The sequence below is a fragment of the Saccoglossus kowalevskii genome, chromosome 12, assembly GCF_978046115.1.
Source record: "Saccoglossus kowalevskii chromosome 12, keSacKowa6.1, whole genome shotgun sequence".
NCBI classification, from domain to species: Eukaryota; Metazoa; Hemichordata; class Enteropneusta; family Harrimaniidae; genus Saccoglossus; species Saccoglossus kowalevskii.
The window spans coordinates 19,216,376-19,233,057 of NC_140652.1; the positions used below are offsets into that span (position 1 = coordinate 19,216,376).

General features: G+C 35.8%; 1 protein-coding gene across 1 annotated transcript in view; it reads left to right on the plus strand.

Annotated features, from left to right (window-relative positions):
• The first annotated feature begins 5,116 nt into the window (after positions 1 to 5,116).
• Positions 5,117 to 16,682, plus strand: part of LOC144363521 (ly6/PLAUR domain-containing protein 6-like) — a 61,925-nt gene continuing 50,359 nt past the window's right edge. The window contains exon 1 of the mRNA XM_085506167.1: positions 5,117 to 5,328. The gene's annotated coding sequence lies outside the window, so the exon portion shown is untranslated. The remainder of the gene's footprint in view (positions 5,329 to 16,682) is intronic.

The following is a 16,682-nucleotide window of genomic DNA, read 5'->3' on the forward strand; positions in this document are numbered from 1 at the left end:
AGGATTTCAGGTGCATGCATTACGTTTTCAGATATTGTCATTTGCATCATTTTAATATTTCAACATGTCCCAAATCCTAATATATTCTAACATGCTTCCTTGCATAAAATCTGAAATGAAAAATATGATAGCCCCCACAAATAGCACAATTATAATGTCAATATCTCAACACTATAGCAATTATGTATTTAAAAAGCCCGCCATTTTAAAAACTGGGCCGCCATCTTGAATTTTCGGGAAATTTTCAACATGCCCCAAGCTTCCTGGTATAAAATCTGAAGAGTAAACTTTGATAGAAAAAAAATAGTATAATTCAAATGATATTATCTCCACAGTTATAGCGAAAATATATTAAAAAGTCCGCCATTTTGAAACTGGTCCGCCATCTTGAATTTTTTGAACAATTTTCAACATGCCTCAAGTCTTAATATATTCTAACATGCTTCCTGGCATAAAATCCGAAGAGAAAACTTTGGTAGAAAAAAAATAGTATAATTATAGTGATAATATCTCCACAGTATCGCGAAAATATATTAAAAAGTCCGCCATTTTGAAACTGGTCCGCCATCTTGAATTTTTTGAACAATTTTCAACATGCCTCATGTCTTAATATATTCTAACATGCTTCCTGGCATGAAATCCGAAGAAAAAACTTTGATAGAAAAAAAATATTATAATTATAGTGATAATATCTTCACAGTATAGCGAAAATATATTAAAATGTCCGCCATTTTGAAACAGGTCCGCCATCTTGAATTTTTGGACAATTTTCAACATGCCCCAAGTTTTAATATATTCTAACATGCTTCCTGGCATAAAATCCGAAGAGAAAACTTTGATAGAAAAAAAAATATTATAATTATAGTGATAATATTTCCACAGTATCGCGAAAATATATTAAAAAGTCCGCCATTTTGAAACAGGTCCGCCATCTTGAATTTTTGGACATTTTTCAACATGCTTTTTTTATATTTTTTTAATATATTCTAACATGCTTCCTGGCATAAAATCCGAAGAGAAAACTTTGACAGGAAAAAAGGCCTAATTTTTCTAGCAAATGGTCTGTCTATAATAAACTGCAGAAACGAATACATATTGGATATCTGAAAGTTACAGTTTTGTATGCCACATTGTGAGTTGATAATGAACGATTGAAATTTACTACAATCGATTTCCTACACCAGTGTATATTGAGGTTCGATTAAAAGTCAGAAAGTTGCATTCATGAACTACTGTCAAGAAGTGGTTTAGTATATTTGACTTTATAATGTGTCATCTTCGGGTGCAATATTCTGGGATGTTGAGTCGTTGTATTAATCTAAACTATATCTTGAAATTGGAAATCTCTATGAGGACAGACGTACTCAACATATAATTTCATTTCATTTTCGAACCTCTTGTATCTAGTTGACAATGGAATCACTAGTTGAATCATTAGTTGAAGGGAAAAATATGTCGCGTGGCTCTCTCAATCTCACTCTCAACAGATCCAGGCGGCTTTTTGCGAATAAGCTTCACTGGGAAGGCGATAAAGGAAAAAATTATATATATTTAGATATCCACTTGATAATTAGCTCCAGTGATTGTATCAGCTGGTTTTGATCAGTATGTGAACAGCACGATGACTTACTTCCTTAATTATCGTATGAAGCAGAGAATAATGGGGGAATCCCGCACTTAGCCATAGCAACGATTTATGGGAAACCCCACCATTGGCTCATTACGGCAACATAACTGTGTTTATTATGATGTTGAAATGTATTTAGCAGTGGCAAAAATATCAGTAAATAGAATATGGGATCAGCATCGGGATCAAACGATATCACTCGGTATAGGTCTAATATTACAGATAGGAAAATGTTGATATCAGAGATCGTATAAGCATAGACAGTGAGTGCATTTCCTGAACACGCCCCCCCCCCACCCTCGCGCATTGTCGTAATGTTACCTACTTGCAAACTTGTAGCTGTAGGTCTCTAGTTCTACTGCAGGTTTTTGTGATCTATGGGTATATTTTGGTAATTCCTGGTACTTTGTATTGACGTTAGATGTATTTCAGTTATTGGGATTGACCATAGCTAGACCATACCCAACTATGATGGCAACCATATTCCTCAGGTCGGACGAGAAACTACTAAAATGAATATATAATCAAATAATGTTTGATTTCGTGATTCGAAATTGGTAAACCAAGTTTATTTTTATGTATTGGTGATTGCAATATTAAGTGGGGATGTTCTATGAGTAATACACAATGGTGTTGCAACATTTAATTAAGTTGTCTGTGGATTACTAAAGAACACATATGTACCGAATGTGGAATAAATTCGAATAAAATGTTTTGTTGAGATATCAATGGATAACTGGAAACTGACAAATTATTTTGCAAATTAGATATTCAATATTTCAACCAAAAAATAATCAGGTGTGTGTTTTGCTCTTATTGTGTAATTAGTGTTTACATTTCAGTAAGCATCACGATTTCTCTTTCCAGCATTGTAGCTTCCCTTAAGACGATTAATTCTGCCTTAGAGAATTCGCCACTTTCTCTTGCGCAGTGGTTTTCCCCCTCCCTCATTAGAGGTGCTCTGGTGCTAGTTTTTGTTTTCGCTTACTTATCTCAAAATTGAAATATTAAAAATCATGAGTTTGGATGTAATCTCTATAAATGAATTCTATATGACAGCTGTCCCACAATTTTGTGACGAACATGCTGTCAGATATGCACTAACACAGCATAATGAATTGAATAAAATACATTGAACACTGTCAATTTAACAGTCCCTGTACAGAAACAACTATTACGCATTATTCCATGCTGAACTCTGTGCCATGTTACTTTGGCAAAAAATAAAAAACATACATATGTGATTGCGGCAATTCAATTTCCCATTTTGATATAGCTGATAATGTGATCTCGGACCAGGTATTCACTTAACCACCTTCTGATGAAGTCTATTCAAGGTGACTGAACACTTGATCATGTTTTCCAACGTGGCGATATGTCAAGACAAACGCAAAGGGTACAACCCTATCTCTAAAACACATCACAGAGCATCTGTGAGAGGGTGGAGTTATTTTAAGCAGTGGAGTCGTGGTTCTGAGTGGCCATTGTCAACGGATGGTAGAAATTAGAGAATGGTAGGTTGATGAAGAAAATATAATTGCCTTGTCGAGTACTTTAAATTAAAATTAAATTAAATTAAAGTATTTATAAGTAGCTAACACGACAATACATCGGGAATTTATTTCTGGCTAGGCTCTCACAACACCTTTCTGTCACGTGGTGTTTCCTAGACTTAAATTCCCATTATGAGAGTCAGCTGGCAAAGTATAAATATTTTATACAAAGACTGAGCCAACTGAGTGGTCTGACTGATTTTTTTTTTTAAATTAGATAATAAACAGTATCATCATGTATGTACAGATGGCCCAGTCACGTGATGACACGATTCACAATCTCTATTTACATAGCAAAATATGTTGCCACATTGTAGTGAAGCGTGGTGTTTACGTGCATGTAAATAAGTCACGTGATATCACGATTCAATTAACTCTCCTTACTTAACAATATATTTGTCACATTGTAAAAATGTGCGGTGTTTACTTTCATGTAAATAAGTCACATAAAGATCATATTCATCAGCATTTTGTATTTTTAGATCGATCTTTTTAATTCAAAATAAATTTCGAACCACATAAATTAGAAACATGTATCGTACCATGTATTCGCGAGAATTTTGTGCTGAGAGTCAAGGTGACGGTGAATCGCGAGATCATTATGCCCTCAATGATTTTTTTTCATTCAGGGGTACGCACATTCCACTTAAATTAACACATTGGGGACACTTTTCCGGTACTATAAATTAGATCTCGTTAACGATTCACCTTGAGTTTTCGCCAATTACTGGTCACGTGATAGAATGACTGACTAACTGACTAACGGACTGATTGATTTGGATTGTGTTCTGATATACAGTAATTCAGGGGAACTGGAGAAATTGTAGTATGTAGTAAAATAATACAGAGAAATAAATATGATGCACGCCTCCGACGGTGAAGGAAGGAAAACGCATTTATTACACAATGTAACAAATACTTGGAAATAAAGATAATCGTGATACCACTTGACTTATTTACATGCCTATTAACAGCGGACATCACTGCAATATACCATCCAACGTTTTTTTCTTAAAAAACGTGGAGCAATACATGTTCCCATTTTTCTCTTTCAAAAGATCTAACTACAAATGAATATCCATCAATATGTTGGTGGGCAATCTTCTGAGAAATATATTCTATTTTCAATAGAATCTCGGTTCACTTACTAAAGTTTACCACGACTAATTATTTGATGCAAGTGTGCAACTAATATTATACGGGTCAATGTCTTGTACACAAAATTGCCGATTCGATGCAACTATCAACATACATTCGTGTAGTTTTAGTATAGGTCTGTGCCAATGACCATCACTATATTGTCATTATTATGCCGTAACGCTGGTATTATTAACCACGCTCAGAGCGGATCAATCTACCATATGTATTTAGTTTTCGGAATATTGATTATATATTGTTCCTATGAATAACCCCATAGTAGTCACACATCCTCGTACCTCGTGGGAGTATTGTAGTACTCTAGAAACAGGAATATATTTTTGATTGTGTACGTCATTTTTTTATAATGTTTTCAAATTCAATGACAATTTACCGTTTTTGAAGAGAAATGGTTGAGATATTCACATAAATTGTGAATTTGTGCACCCAGAATGTACCAGGATGTGTGGCCTTTCACAGGTCATCTATAATACATACTGTGATGCTGGTGTTATAAGCTATTTTAACGAGATCAATTATGAAAAGGCTTGCTTTCTAATTAGCTGCAATACCTATCTAAACGAGCGTGTGAATGTTTTATTAACTACAGGAAGATTCCATTTTGATGAACTGGGGTATTTTTTTATTTTCAAGTGTTTGCCATCGATTTTACGTTAAATGACGTATAATCACCACTGTCTCGCTCGCAGAGTGTGTTTATTCAGCTGCAAGCACAGCAAGGGGTTTTGTCGAATATCTATAAGATTACAAGAACTTACGGCGGTTTTGTGATAGACTCTGCTTGCCATTACGAGTCCGACGTATGAAGTTGGCAAGTCCGTTGTGTTGTCAGCGTATAGTTGATTAGGGCAGTCTCGTAAGTTGCTGTCAACATCGTTTTGCTTAATTTCACAGAAGGCCGTCCGCTGTCAGAATGGAATAGAGACCGGGTAAGCCGAATTCCCGTCATCACTCGCACTCGGCGTGGTATATATTCGTACGTGCTTTAAGGTATGTCATGATATTATCAAACGTACACATACTCATTGTACCTGCTGTTTTTAACAATATTTAAATGAGTTATCTTAATACTTAAGTCCATTTCGGAAATGAACGAAGCATTAGCAGCACGAGTGTAATCATAAAAGCAGCAACCATTGATGAGTTTAGAGTGAATATTTAAAAAAAAATCTTTTGAAACGCCGCGCGCCTATGGAGATTCAGTCAAAAGCCTTGCCAATTCATATACGCGTTATAGCTATGGGTACTCGAGGGTTTAGATTATTGGAGCGTAGCGAGAGAAAAATCACTCACGAGCAGGGATGCGCAGTAAAGATAACACCACATGGGACGCAGCCATCAAGCTTTTATCATGGTGTCATGCAGATTGCTATATGCAGTGAAGCGATGCGCGTTATTGGTTTACAAGTAAAAAAGGAGAAATTTTGTATTCACATTGCAAATCTTATTGAAGTGTAAATATAGTGTGACAGTATATGTTACTGTATACAAAACACACAGCTTCGAATAAAGTAACTGAACCGAACCTTTGCAACCCGAAGTCGTACGGCGGGAGCGTCCGTCCTAGCGATGGTGCATTATGAATATGTCGAACGCAACAAAAGTTGTATCCAAATTTAATTAAAAAAACGTATGTACACGTTATAGACATAAATGCAATTGTTTCAAGCTACAGTGTATTAGTTTTTTTTTCAAATATTACTCTCTTCATGTCCTTTCTATTTTAAATCGGGTCACAGTGCGGATTGATATTTGAATGCACACACAACGTCACGTGCGCGTCTTCGTTTGCGGTAAAACCAAAACGCGACGCTGAGAAAAGTGTCTGATCGCGGTTTGATTTCTTATTAAGCATTTGTGTATACCCTAAACTTATATGTGTTAGTCTGAATGTTGTAAATTGAAACGCCTAAAATGTGGTAACCATATAATCTCATAATGATATTATTGCCGTGGGTAGATAGACGCGTGTTATAGGCTTAGAGCGAATCATGTACATGAAAACACACTTCTTATTAAGTTGATACAAATGAAATAGTCCCGAAAGCCTTCTGTTTCTTCTCATTTATTCCACCCCTCTTTTTTAAGCAATGTATGTACGGTTTCCCAAACTTGCTGCAGTTTTGAAGAAGATTAACTAAAATATTTCGTTTTAAAGAAATTGTCAGTATAATGTTCGTATTGAGATAATCTTTGGGGTGTTGTTAAATTCTTCTTATTTGTCAACAAGCATCGGTTCCAAATCCTTCATCTTTGATAATCTTCATTTCAAATGTAGTGTTTTGCGTATGTTTATAGATACGGCGGCGATCATGTCTGGATATTTCGTAACGCGGCGGATAAGCAGGTCACCAAAGCACATACCAGCACTCAAACATGTGATCTTTTAAAGTATAGATACAGGCTTGTGGATACACACCTTTATATGTACATAGGCGGCGACTGTTTAGGATATACACTGTTACAATTTCGGAGCTGTGCTAGAAGCAAAACATAAACATTTGAAAATACTTTATGCTATACATGTTTCTAGTAACATTAGTCTGTCACATTTTGTGGGGGATTATGATACGAATTATTATACATTTGTCACCGTAACGCCATAAGTTACAGCGTGCCGTAATTTTGCGGTATTTATTTTACGGGGTATTTTCATTCTACCATATTAGGGAAAGCGAATTGCCAATATTGAATGATTACGCGCGTAAGCGTCCCCTAATAAATTTTTTTTTAAAAAAACATGGCTGCCACCAGAGTTAGGACCGGACTGCACACCAAGTTTGTTGATTCTGTTTTGAATTTTGAATTTCGACATTCCCATGGTGTATCCTTGGAAGGAAAAGATGTATAATAATAAGGTTATTACGAGTATACCTCAAAGTATGCACTCAGACAGTGCACAGTGCATCGACCTCCGCTGCGCGTCGGTCGATACTCCAGCAGGACTGTCTTCATGCATACTTTGAGGTATTTTTGTAATAACCTTATCGTTATTGTACACGTGCATGTTGTATTGTTACACCAAATTAGTCAGTCACTTGGCAAGGAAAATACCAACACAATGCATGGAGTCATCCATCATTCATTTCTGGAAGAAATTACGCTGCCTGGCTGCAAGCGAATTGACGTCTTTGCGAGTGTCCTCAAACGTAAATATCGTGGTCCAGTTGTTTTTTTAGCTGCATGTTGGTAAGTTTGTGTATTTGTTGCAAAATTTAGCATGTGTCAATCTGACAACAAAGAGCAAAAAAAAAACGGTTTATATTTTGGTGAATATACAATCGTATGTATTTCATGCCGCACAGACATTGAATATAACTTTTATAAACATCCAATCTTAGAGATTAATGATGCGTGTAAAAACAAAAACAAATAAAAATACTTTCATAGAAGATAGATGGCATCGATTATATGCATGGGGTATATAGATTTTGTAACTGTAAACAGTTAGATTTTGTAAGTAAAACTCAAACGTATATGAAAGAGACGTTTCACTCATATTTAATGTGTAAATGAATCGATCAGCAGGTATTTAAAACGTGTTTAGCAGAGGTGAAAAATGAGCTTTCCAAGCACGATCCTTTGATGTTGTGCTGGTTTACACATATTGGCTGGTTCACGTCTTTCTGAGCATGATGTATTGAATTTTGCATCGTTTTCGGGGCACCATGTCGCGTTTCAATTTCGATTATCTATACTGAACAATGATCACTGACGCAATGAGCAAATCATATTGTATATTTCCACGGCGTCTTTGCGGAGATTGTATTGACGTGTGCACGTACTCGCATTCATGTGCCGCATCGCACAAAGGAGACGCCAACTCTATCAATGAGTCTTCTAATGCTGTTTTTATGCATACAAAACCGTGTTATGGTACATATATTTATCGATCCCAATTTTTTCTCGATTTTTCACCCAGTGCGATTGTATTTATGAAATCTCACTGAGCCATCTCTCGCAGTATTAAAATTAATGCAATCACGACGTTATTACAGTTAACACTTCGACAAGACATGGAATGAGACGTAAGGTAACTAGTTTTCAGGTAAACTAACAACACTTCGAATCCACTTTTCAAAGCACGGCCGAACCGTCACATGTCGTAATACTGGTATATTGATTTTTTTCGATGACAGTCTCTGTCTGGCGTTGTGCGATGTATTCATTTCTAATCGTGTCTTTCACGTTATGGCATATTTATTTGTCTTGGGGAATAGTTTGATTTCTCAATATTTTTTAAACACTGTGCTGTTTTTCGCTGCTTTTTTGTTGAACTATACAGTTAGTACAAAATAACATCTCAAAACAGAAAATGGTTAGAACTGCCGTGACCGATGAAAATAATATAAAGTTGGAGGTAGTTTGTAATCGCATTCCTTAGTAATTATTCAATATATCAAGATATTTAGGGGTAATTATGAAGAGACATTTTCCCCGAGCTAAGGAGTAAGATTACCAAGTAGCATTTCCTAGATATTATATTTACAAACAAATTTGAAGTCTTCTATCTATGAAGTGTGTCTTAATCTTAAGATAATGTGCGTGAAATTTGGTTTTGTATTTCACCGGGTGTATTTCCAGTGAATTTATCTTGTTCGCATATCAATAATGTAGCTATTCATAGTAATTATTTTTAAAGCTGTCAAACACTGCCGTTTACTTTTGGGTATTACTATGTTCCTTCAAACTTAAAATCGTTGGCGGATGACCGCAATATGAACTTTAAGGAAAGTATGCAACATTCCAATACATTTATTGTCTCAAATATGCATTCCAGATTTGTTATAAATCAATTTTTGATGTCATTTACATGACATGTTTTTACATTTTTGCCGAAACATTAACTTCACAATCAAGGAAGTGACTAAAACATATGATTTCCAATTCACTATAAAAATAGATCTTTATTGGTAAAATTACGCTAATAGTTATTTCTATAATTTAGTAGCTCAAATATTTCACTCATTTTATCTCAACTTTGATTTCAAGAAATGTTATTTTGTTAACCTTTAATAAAATAGGCAAATAAATTGTTACAATTCTGAAGTTACATCTCAATGATAGTGCTGTCTCGTTCTACCAATCGTCTAAAATATCCCTCCAAACATCAATACCCAATAACATCAACCTGACTGTTTCAAGTACTCCCTTCCGGTGGGGAGAGTATGTTTTAATGCATCTTGGTATGTTATAATAATACACTTGATATATTGGTTTATCACATTGATTATTTTTTTCAATATTATAAATTAACTTAAAGTAGTAGTTGTCAGCAAACGCAGTGTCACTGGGCATTAAATAACCTAATATCAGTGATGAACACCAACTATAATACAATAAAACTTGCAGATTACATAGAACAGTTCAGAGTATCGTGATTTGAAGTAAAAAAAAATATAACTTGAGGAGTAAATGCAACACAGACTGTAAAACATTGATTAAAAATCACGCATTCTTTGAAAATATTTAAAGTGAAAATGTAAATTGATTGCAGAGTAATAACGAGCTTAATACAGACTTAAATGGAATGCTCAGCCCCTGCATTAATGTTGAGTATTATACTAGACTGTCTTGTTCGACAACAGTTTAAGCAATACAAATGATGTGGATAAGGCTAGGGCAATTAATACGCTGTGGAACATTTAATATGTCGTTGAATATGATGCGACTATCATGTGGAGTATTATATGTTTGATAACATGCGTTAGAGTGTACTGGGTACTGGTACTGGTCGTCGCGCCACACATGCGCGAGTTATATGGGTCTGATATAAACAAAGATGGCGACTTTGGCTGTTGCGCAGATCAACGAGTACAAACTGAGACATTAGCAAGCTTAATAGGTATTTTTTAGTTGATTGGAAGGTATCGAAAGAGTCATCGGCGGTAATTATTGCAAGTCGCGCCCAAGGGCAAACCTCATACTTGTAATTTCCATTAGACGAGCGCGTTGGATAGTGGGAAAATCAATGTTTATCGATACAAATGTCGCACATGCGCGGCGGGACGACTACCGACCTTAATATATGTGTTCTGCGCGACAATATGATATGCGTCACATTCTATTGCGTAAGCTTCTAGGTTCGTGCAACAAGTTTATCAGATTTACTCTGTAATTTCGAAGGGTCGAAATAACGTTCGAATCCCGAAAGACGCTACATCAAAGCAGAGACCGTAGTTACGTGTCCCAGTGTTCTCTGGTGTATTTAGTTCAATTAAAGTCACCAGAAACCGTCTCTTGGTATTCGAATGCAACTTCAAATGTTCTACGTGAGGGATTTCATTAGAATATTCTATCCAAGACAATATGCATCAAGCATGTACATAATTCAAGAAAATAATGATTTTTTGATGAATGAACTTCAAAACACATGTTCACCCAACACATAAACTAGTATTATGCAAAAATGGTTCATAGAACGGCTTGAAATCGACATCAAATAATAACGATACGATATCCTTATACGTCTTTTTGCGAACAAGAAATAAAATATACACAAATGTACATGAACAAAAGTACCTAAACTAGCCTATTTTAAATATTAAATACATATTAAATACATATTAAACGGGTTACATAATTTACAAGCAAAAGTGTGATACGGTTGGCGTTGAGGCTTGTTGCATGAACCCGGGCGCATCAAGAGATGACGTTGAAAAATTCGTGCGTATCTTAAGTTTGAAACATTGAACTTTGGATTAGGAAAATAAACCCAATCGGATAACATGTAAGGCTTGTAATCTGATCGCCGGAAATTTGAATCAGCGAATCAATCAGCAAATATATTACCCTTGTTTGGGACCATCAATACGCGCAGAAACGGGTTAAATAATCTCCGAGACGTTTGGGATTTGTTGCACGTAACTGGGAAAATCGAGTGCCGTCAAACGGTTCTTGTATTCTTTGGAGTTGGATACATTGAGATCGGATTGAAAAAAAAATTTCAATTGGATAACATGTAAGGTTTGTAATCTGACCACCGGTAATGGGATTCAGGGAGTCCATCAGCAAATTACATATAATAGTATTACCTGTATTTGAGGCCATTGAAAACAGCTTACTTGGATATGAATAGAAATTACATAGCGCATGTGCAATAATGTTATGCTGTTTTTCAATCGCTAGCATCTCCACGCAGATTCTTTTGGCAAACATTTGAAAACTGTGTATAATATTTGATGTTGCTCTAATCTTCATATATTTGCTGTAAGGCTTTATAGCGGATAAGTCGCCACTGACACATATGGTAGGTCCGGGTCCTTATAAATATCGATGAGATTCACAGCATGTCTGTAAAAATGTTTTCTTTCTCTACCATTGTTACCCCACCATGCGTACTAACTAACCTAACTATATCTATTAATTACTCATTACACAACATATCATCATCATCATCTTTATTTTCATCATCATCATCATCATAATTCTCAAATAGGTACTTTGTACCCTTAAATTGTCTTTACTTATAATTTATTATTTTGCATCTAATGCAAAATGTAGTTGTTTTCCAGTTTTGCGTTGTAGAGCATATTGAAGATGTTTGAGGTCTTTGTTATCAAATTTTATACGCTTGTTGCTGAACATAAAAAACGATCAAGATTGTCGACTTTTGCTGTATCTGACTCGGCTTTTTTTTTTGGAATTACTTAGATTTCCTTAAAGCGTTGGTGTATTCAGTATGGATATTTTTCGGTGAAAATTCGAGAACACAACACAAACTCAACTTTGAAGTAATTCCGAACAACCAAATTTATATATGTTTCACACGTAGGGCTAATCTTGTTGCACTGGTCAGAGGAGTCTCAACAATCATCCCAAAGTACCGTTTTCTGCGAGTTTTGGGCCTTTGTTTTCACCGCCGCGGGTGGCCAGGCGTGAAAATGACCGGATGTCCGCCCCGAGGATAGGGATCGGCTACGTACACATTTTTCAAGGATTCTTGTTCCTTTACGTCAGCATTGATTTTTTTTTTTTAAAATAGTCATGTACTCTTTTGTGACTAATGATGTTTGTGTTAAAACTTGTTTATATATGATTTTGTAATTATTTAACATACATGAAAATGTACAAATTTAGTCATCACAACAATGCATGTTTTTTTATTTATTTTGACATCTTTTTTAAACATGTTCTGCAAAATATTGTTAAAAGTTAATTTCGATTAATATGAGCCAAAACATAATCTACTAAATCCTTAATCTAAATTGTTCATCTGCCACCCTTTACTCATTTGCGATATTTATGTTCCTTGCTGTATGTGAATTACTATAATTTTAATAGTCATTTCTTTAGACGTTTTGGGTCTTTATACATTTTCGGTGCCCATGTAGCATTAACATGAACTTCACGTTAGCCCATGGAGAATGTTTTAACGAATGCTTGTTCGTTTAATCTCTTCCTCACTATCCTTCCTAATGGGTCCCGTATATGATCTTCAAATGTAGTTACGTAGTTGGCGGTAGGCTTATTTTGTAGAATATCGGCTGACATTGAGTATTTACCGTACATTTGTTTTGGAGATTTTATGTTATTGTATAATCTTTCGTGTCTTTGTGATTATGAAAGGAATACCTTCTTTCAGATTTGGAAAGGAAGTTACACGACAGGACAAAAATCATTACTGGCTTTTCGGTAAATACGACAGTTTGAGTTTGTTATGTGCTATTCTGCGACGATGTAGTCTCAGACTAGTAAATCATTTTTAGACAATATAAACCCGTAACTATATCTCCCATGCATAGTACCAGTAATCTCCACAATCATGAAATAACGCGGTATGTCATGAGTAGCAGCGATATACCGGACATTAAATCGTGTTATATAACGCGATATTTCTTCTTGACGGTGAATAGACTTTCTTTATTGAAGTGCGGTTGTCTTCCAACAGCGCGTGTTCGAATTCCATTAAACATACAATGAATTTTCCACGCCCTGTGTATGTCAATGTACGGCTCTTTTGAAAATAAAGCGGACGGCCAACCGCAAATGACTCTCGGCGTGAATGTTGTGACGCGCGGATTGATATATAACGCAATCGTGATATGGCCGTTGACACTGTAAACAGGTCTTGGAATTGAAATATAGCATTCCAGATTTATGTGGCAAACAGGTTGTTTCGGGACAGGCGCATTAAAGATATTAAATGTTGTTTATGCATATTTAATTGAGTATTTAAATATTCATTATTGATGCACTATCTAAGGCCAAAACGAGACATAATCTTAAGTCAGGTTGTACGTTTTTAAGTCGTGTGGCGTTTTTGCTGCACTGCGCGGAGAAAATAATGCTTTGACGGAAAGAAAACATTCAAACCCTAACTTTTATTAACGGTATGTGTGTAATAATTTAGTGTATTCTGTGAATATAAGCAATCGATTGTTAAGGAATTTATTTTTAAATTTAGACCATCGAACACAAACGCAATTTGTCTGTATTTATGATCGGAATCGATTTTATAATTAGCATAAGATAAGGTCGTACACATTATCTCTCTCGTTCGGTTTGGAATTGCTAGAGGTGTCGACGTAAAATGTCTTGATGTTAATTGTGAACCAAGAAAACAGCGATGGATTTTAATGAAATTAACAGTACTGCCGATGGCATGTGAAGAACACTGGATGTCTCGGGGGTAGATTGTTGCTCGTGCGTGAACGCCTGAGGTTTTCATGGTTTTCAGCGGAATCAAAGAACCGCGACCTTCCTCGGCTTCCACTGCTATCGTCGGCAGGCAGATCGACGAAGGAGACGTTTTCCAGAGGTAGACGACTTCGACACATTTTTTTACGGAAACAAAACCTAGAATATTTGCACATGATTTATATTATAATATGTTTTCTACTAAAATGCGTTGAAACTAAATGCAATCATTTTGAATAGATAACGTTTATTTACACTGTCCTGCTGTGAAATGAAATATGAAATAACATCCAATCACGTGACTGACATTCTTATTTGGAACACTGCCGTGACGCGTGATATTTTCATTTTTATACCAATACAAATTAATAAATATGTAACCCAGTTGCATGTATGACAATACAAAATGTTGGTGGTTCCTAGGTGGCATTTCAATGGAAGCTCCGCTCAATAATTGGTTCAAATTGTACTGATTATAGAATAAATGATAACCAGTTCATTTATTCTTATCTCTGACCTCTGATCTCAATTCGTAGTGTTAGTAATGTTTTGTAATTTGAGCCTTTAATGTGACGGTTTATTCATTTACCGACAGATTCTATAAATAGAACGCATCTACGTGGTTGGTATTTGCCCTACGACCCTTTCGTTCACAACGTATTCACATTATATGTTTACTCTGCTCACGGAAATAGATGATCTCATTCACTTTTTATTTCACATATACGCACTTAAAATTATATGACATTAGAAGTTTCAATTTTATTCTCGTTATCTTATATTTACATAGCTTATCACTTTATTTTATCACATCAGCAATCTTATCACCTTGCCACACAGTGTTTCTTGTACAAATAGTCATATCTTTCATATTATCCCGGGGCATGTATTCTATGGCCTTATTTTGAACTCATGGTTTGCACACACACACATGACGATGTGTTCCATGTAAATACCTTGACATATTTCTGAATATTTCATTTATAAATTTCAACTCGTGTTATTGAACTTGCCTTCTCTTGCCCCCCCCCCCCCCACACACACACACAATACGTCTAGTCACTGTTCATACGGTGATTGCACGCTGCGACGCGCGCGTCTGTTTACAGTAGCGGACGTAATTTGCCGTGTTTTGGAGTTTGAAATCTCATGTTGCATGTTTATACTAGTGTGTTTGTAACGTGTATGTTTAGTGGTTTGTTCTTTGTTGATGATTCAGTGTCGTTGCATTTCTTGTCTCGAGTTGACTGTGTTTTGTATGTACCTCATAAATACATACATTTTTTTAGGATGATTACATTTGTTCAAATAAACAATTTCCAAACCTCCGATAAATTATTCCTCGCTATGTATCACATCTCTTGGGACATTATTACTATATCGAAGTCACCAAATACATCGCACATCCTCCAATGCGTGTTTTGATTGTGCGCCATGCTTTCATATTTCATAGAATGGATGCAATTATTAACCAACTTTACAAATGTTATAATAGTGTTTATTTTTGTCCGAAACCTGAATTATTGGAGATTGGTTACAGCTGATTACTGTAAAAATATTGACATTTTCATAGACTAGTTTGCTTTTGTAGTATGCATGACTTACATCTGAAATCCAAGAACTTTATTGAGATGTAGAATTATGGAAACTACATGTTTCATTATTGTCCATGCGCTAACTGGTTACAATTGGGCACTCAAATTAAATATTGCGCCGGGTAGTCATCGTGGGGATGTCACAATATACAATAGGTGATTTTCCGAACAATTGCGAGATCTCGCGAGATGCATGAAAGACGAACGTCTGCCGCAAAAATCGAACGATTTGATTTTGAACTTGAATTTCTTTATTTCGCAGCTTACATTGACCGGCCGATCTTCGACAGAGGAATATTGCTTCCGAATACCCTCACTTAATCGAAATTGCCTATCATCAAATGTGGACAGCACATTATTAAGCATGGAAATGTCCCCGAAATACTTTCGCGTTTGTCGAATACCACGCGATGTTTGACGCGACTACAACGCTATGACCTTTGTTTGTCCTGTTTTTACGTTCGATTTCACGCATAACGCGTGATTCTCGCAGTGTACGGAAAATGGTCTATTGCACTGTGCGGAAGGATCAATTTCTTGAAGAATATTCGTCCTGCAATTATCGAAATGTTTAATGTTTCGAAAAAGACAAGCGAGACCTGACCTGAATTAGTTTTTTGTTTTTTTCGATTTTGGCTAGTATCGGCTTACCTTGGGATTAGTAAGACATGTTTCCGGTGCATGCGTCTCCACGTAAACATGTATCGTAACTCATCCTGTGTGTATCATTCAGTACACGTAGTCATGCCTGCTTTACGAGCAAATTCACAGTGAATATATTTTAGGCAGATTTATATCGCCAAAGCCCGACAGTGGTATGTACAGTTGTAATATTCAAGAGAATTGAAGCTGTTACCATGTCAACGCATTGAATTACTTATAGGCATTTACTCATTTCGAGTGATTCAATTCAGTCAAAGTCTGCTAATACCCCTGAAATTGGACAGTCTGCGGATGCATGACGTCACATGTGATTTATATCGCCAAAGCCCGACAGTGGTATGTACAGTTGTAATATTCAAGAGAATTGAAGCTGTTACCATGTCAACGCATTGAATTACTTATAGGCATTTACTCATTTCGAGTGATTCAATTCAGTCAAAGTCTGCT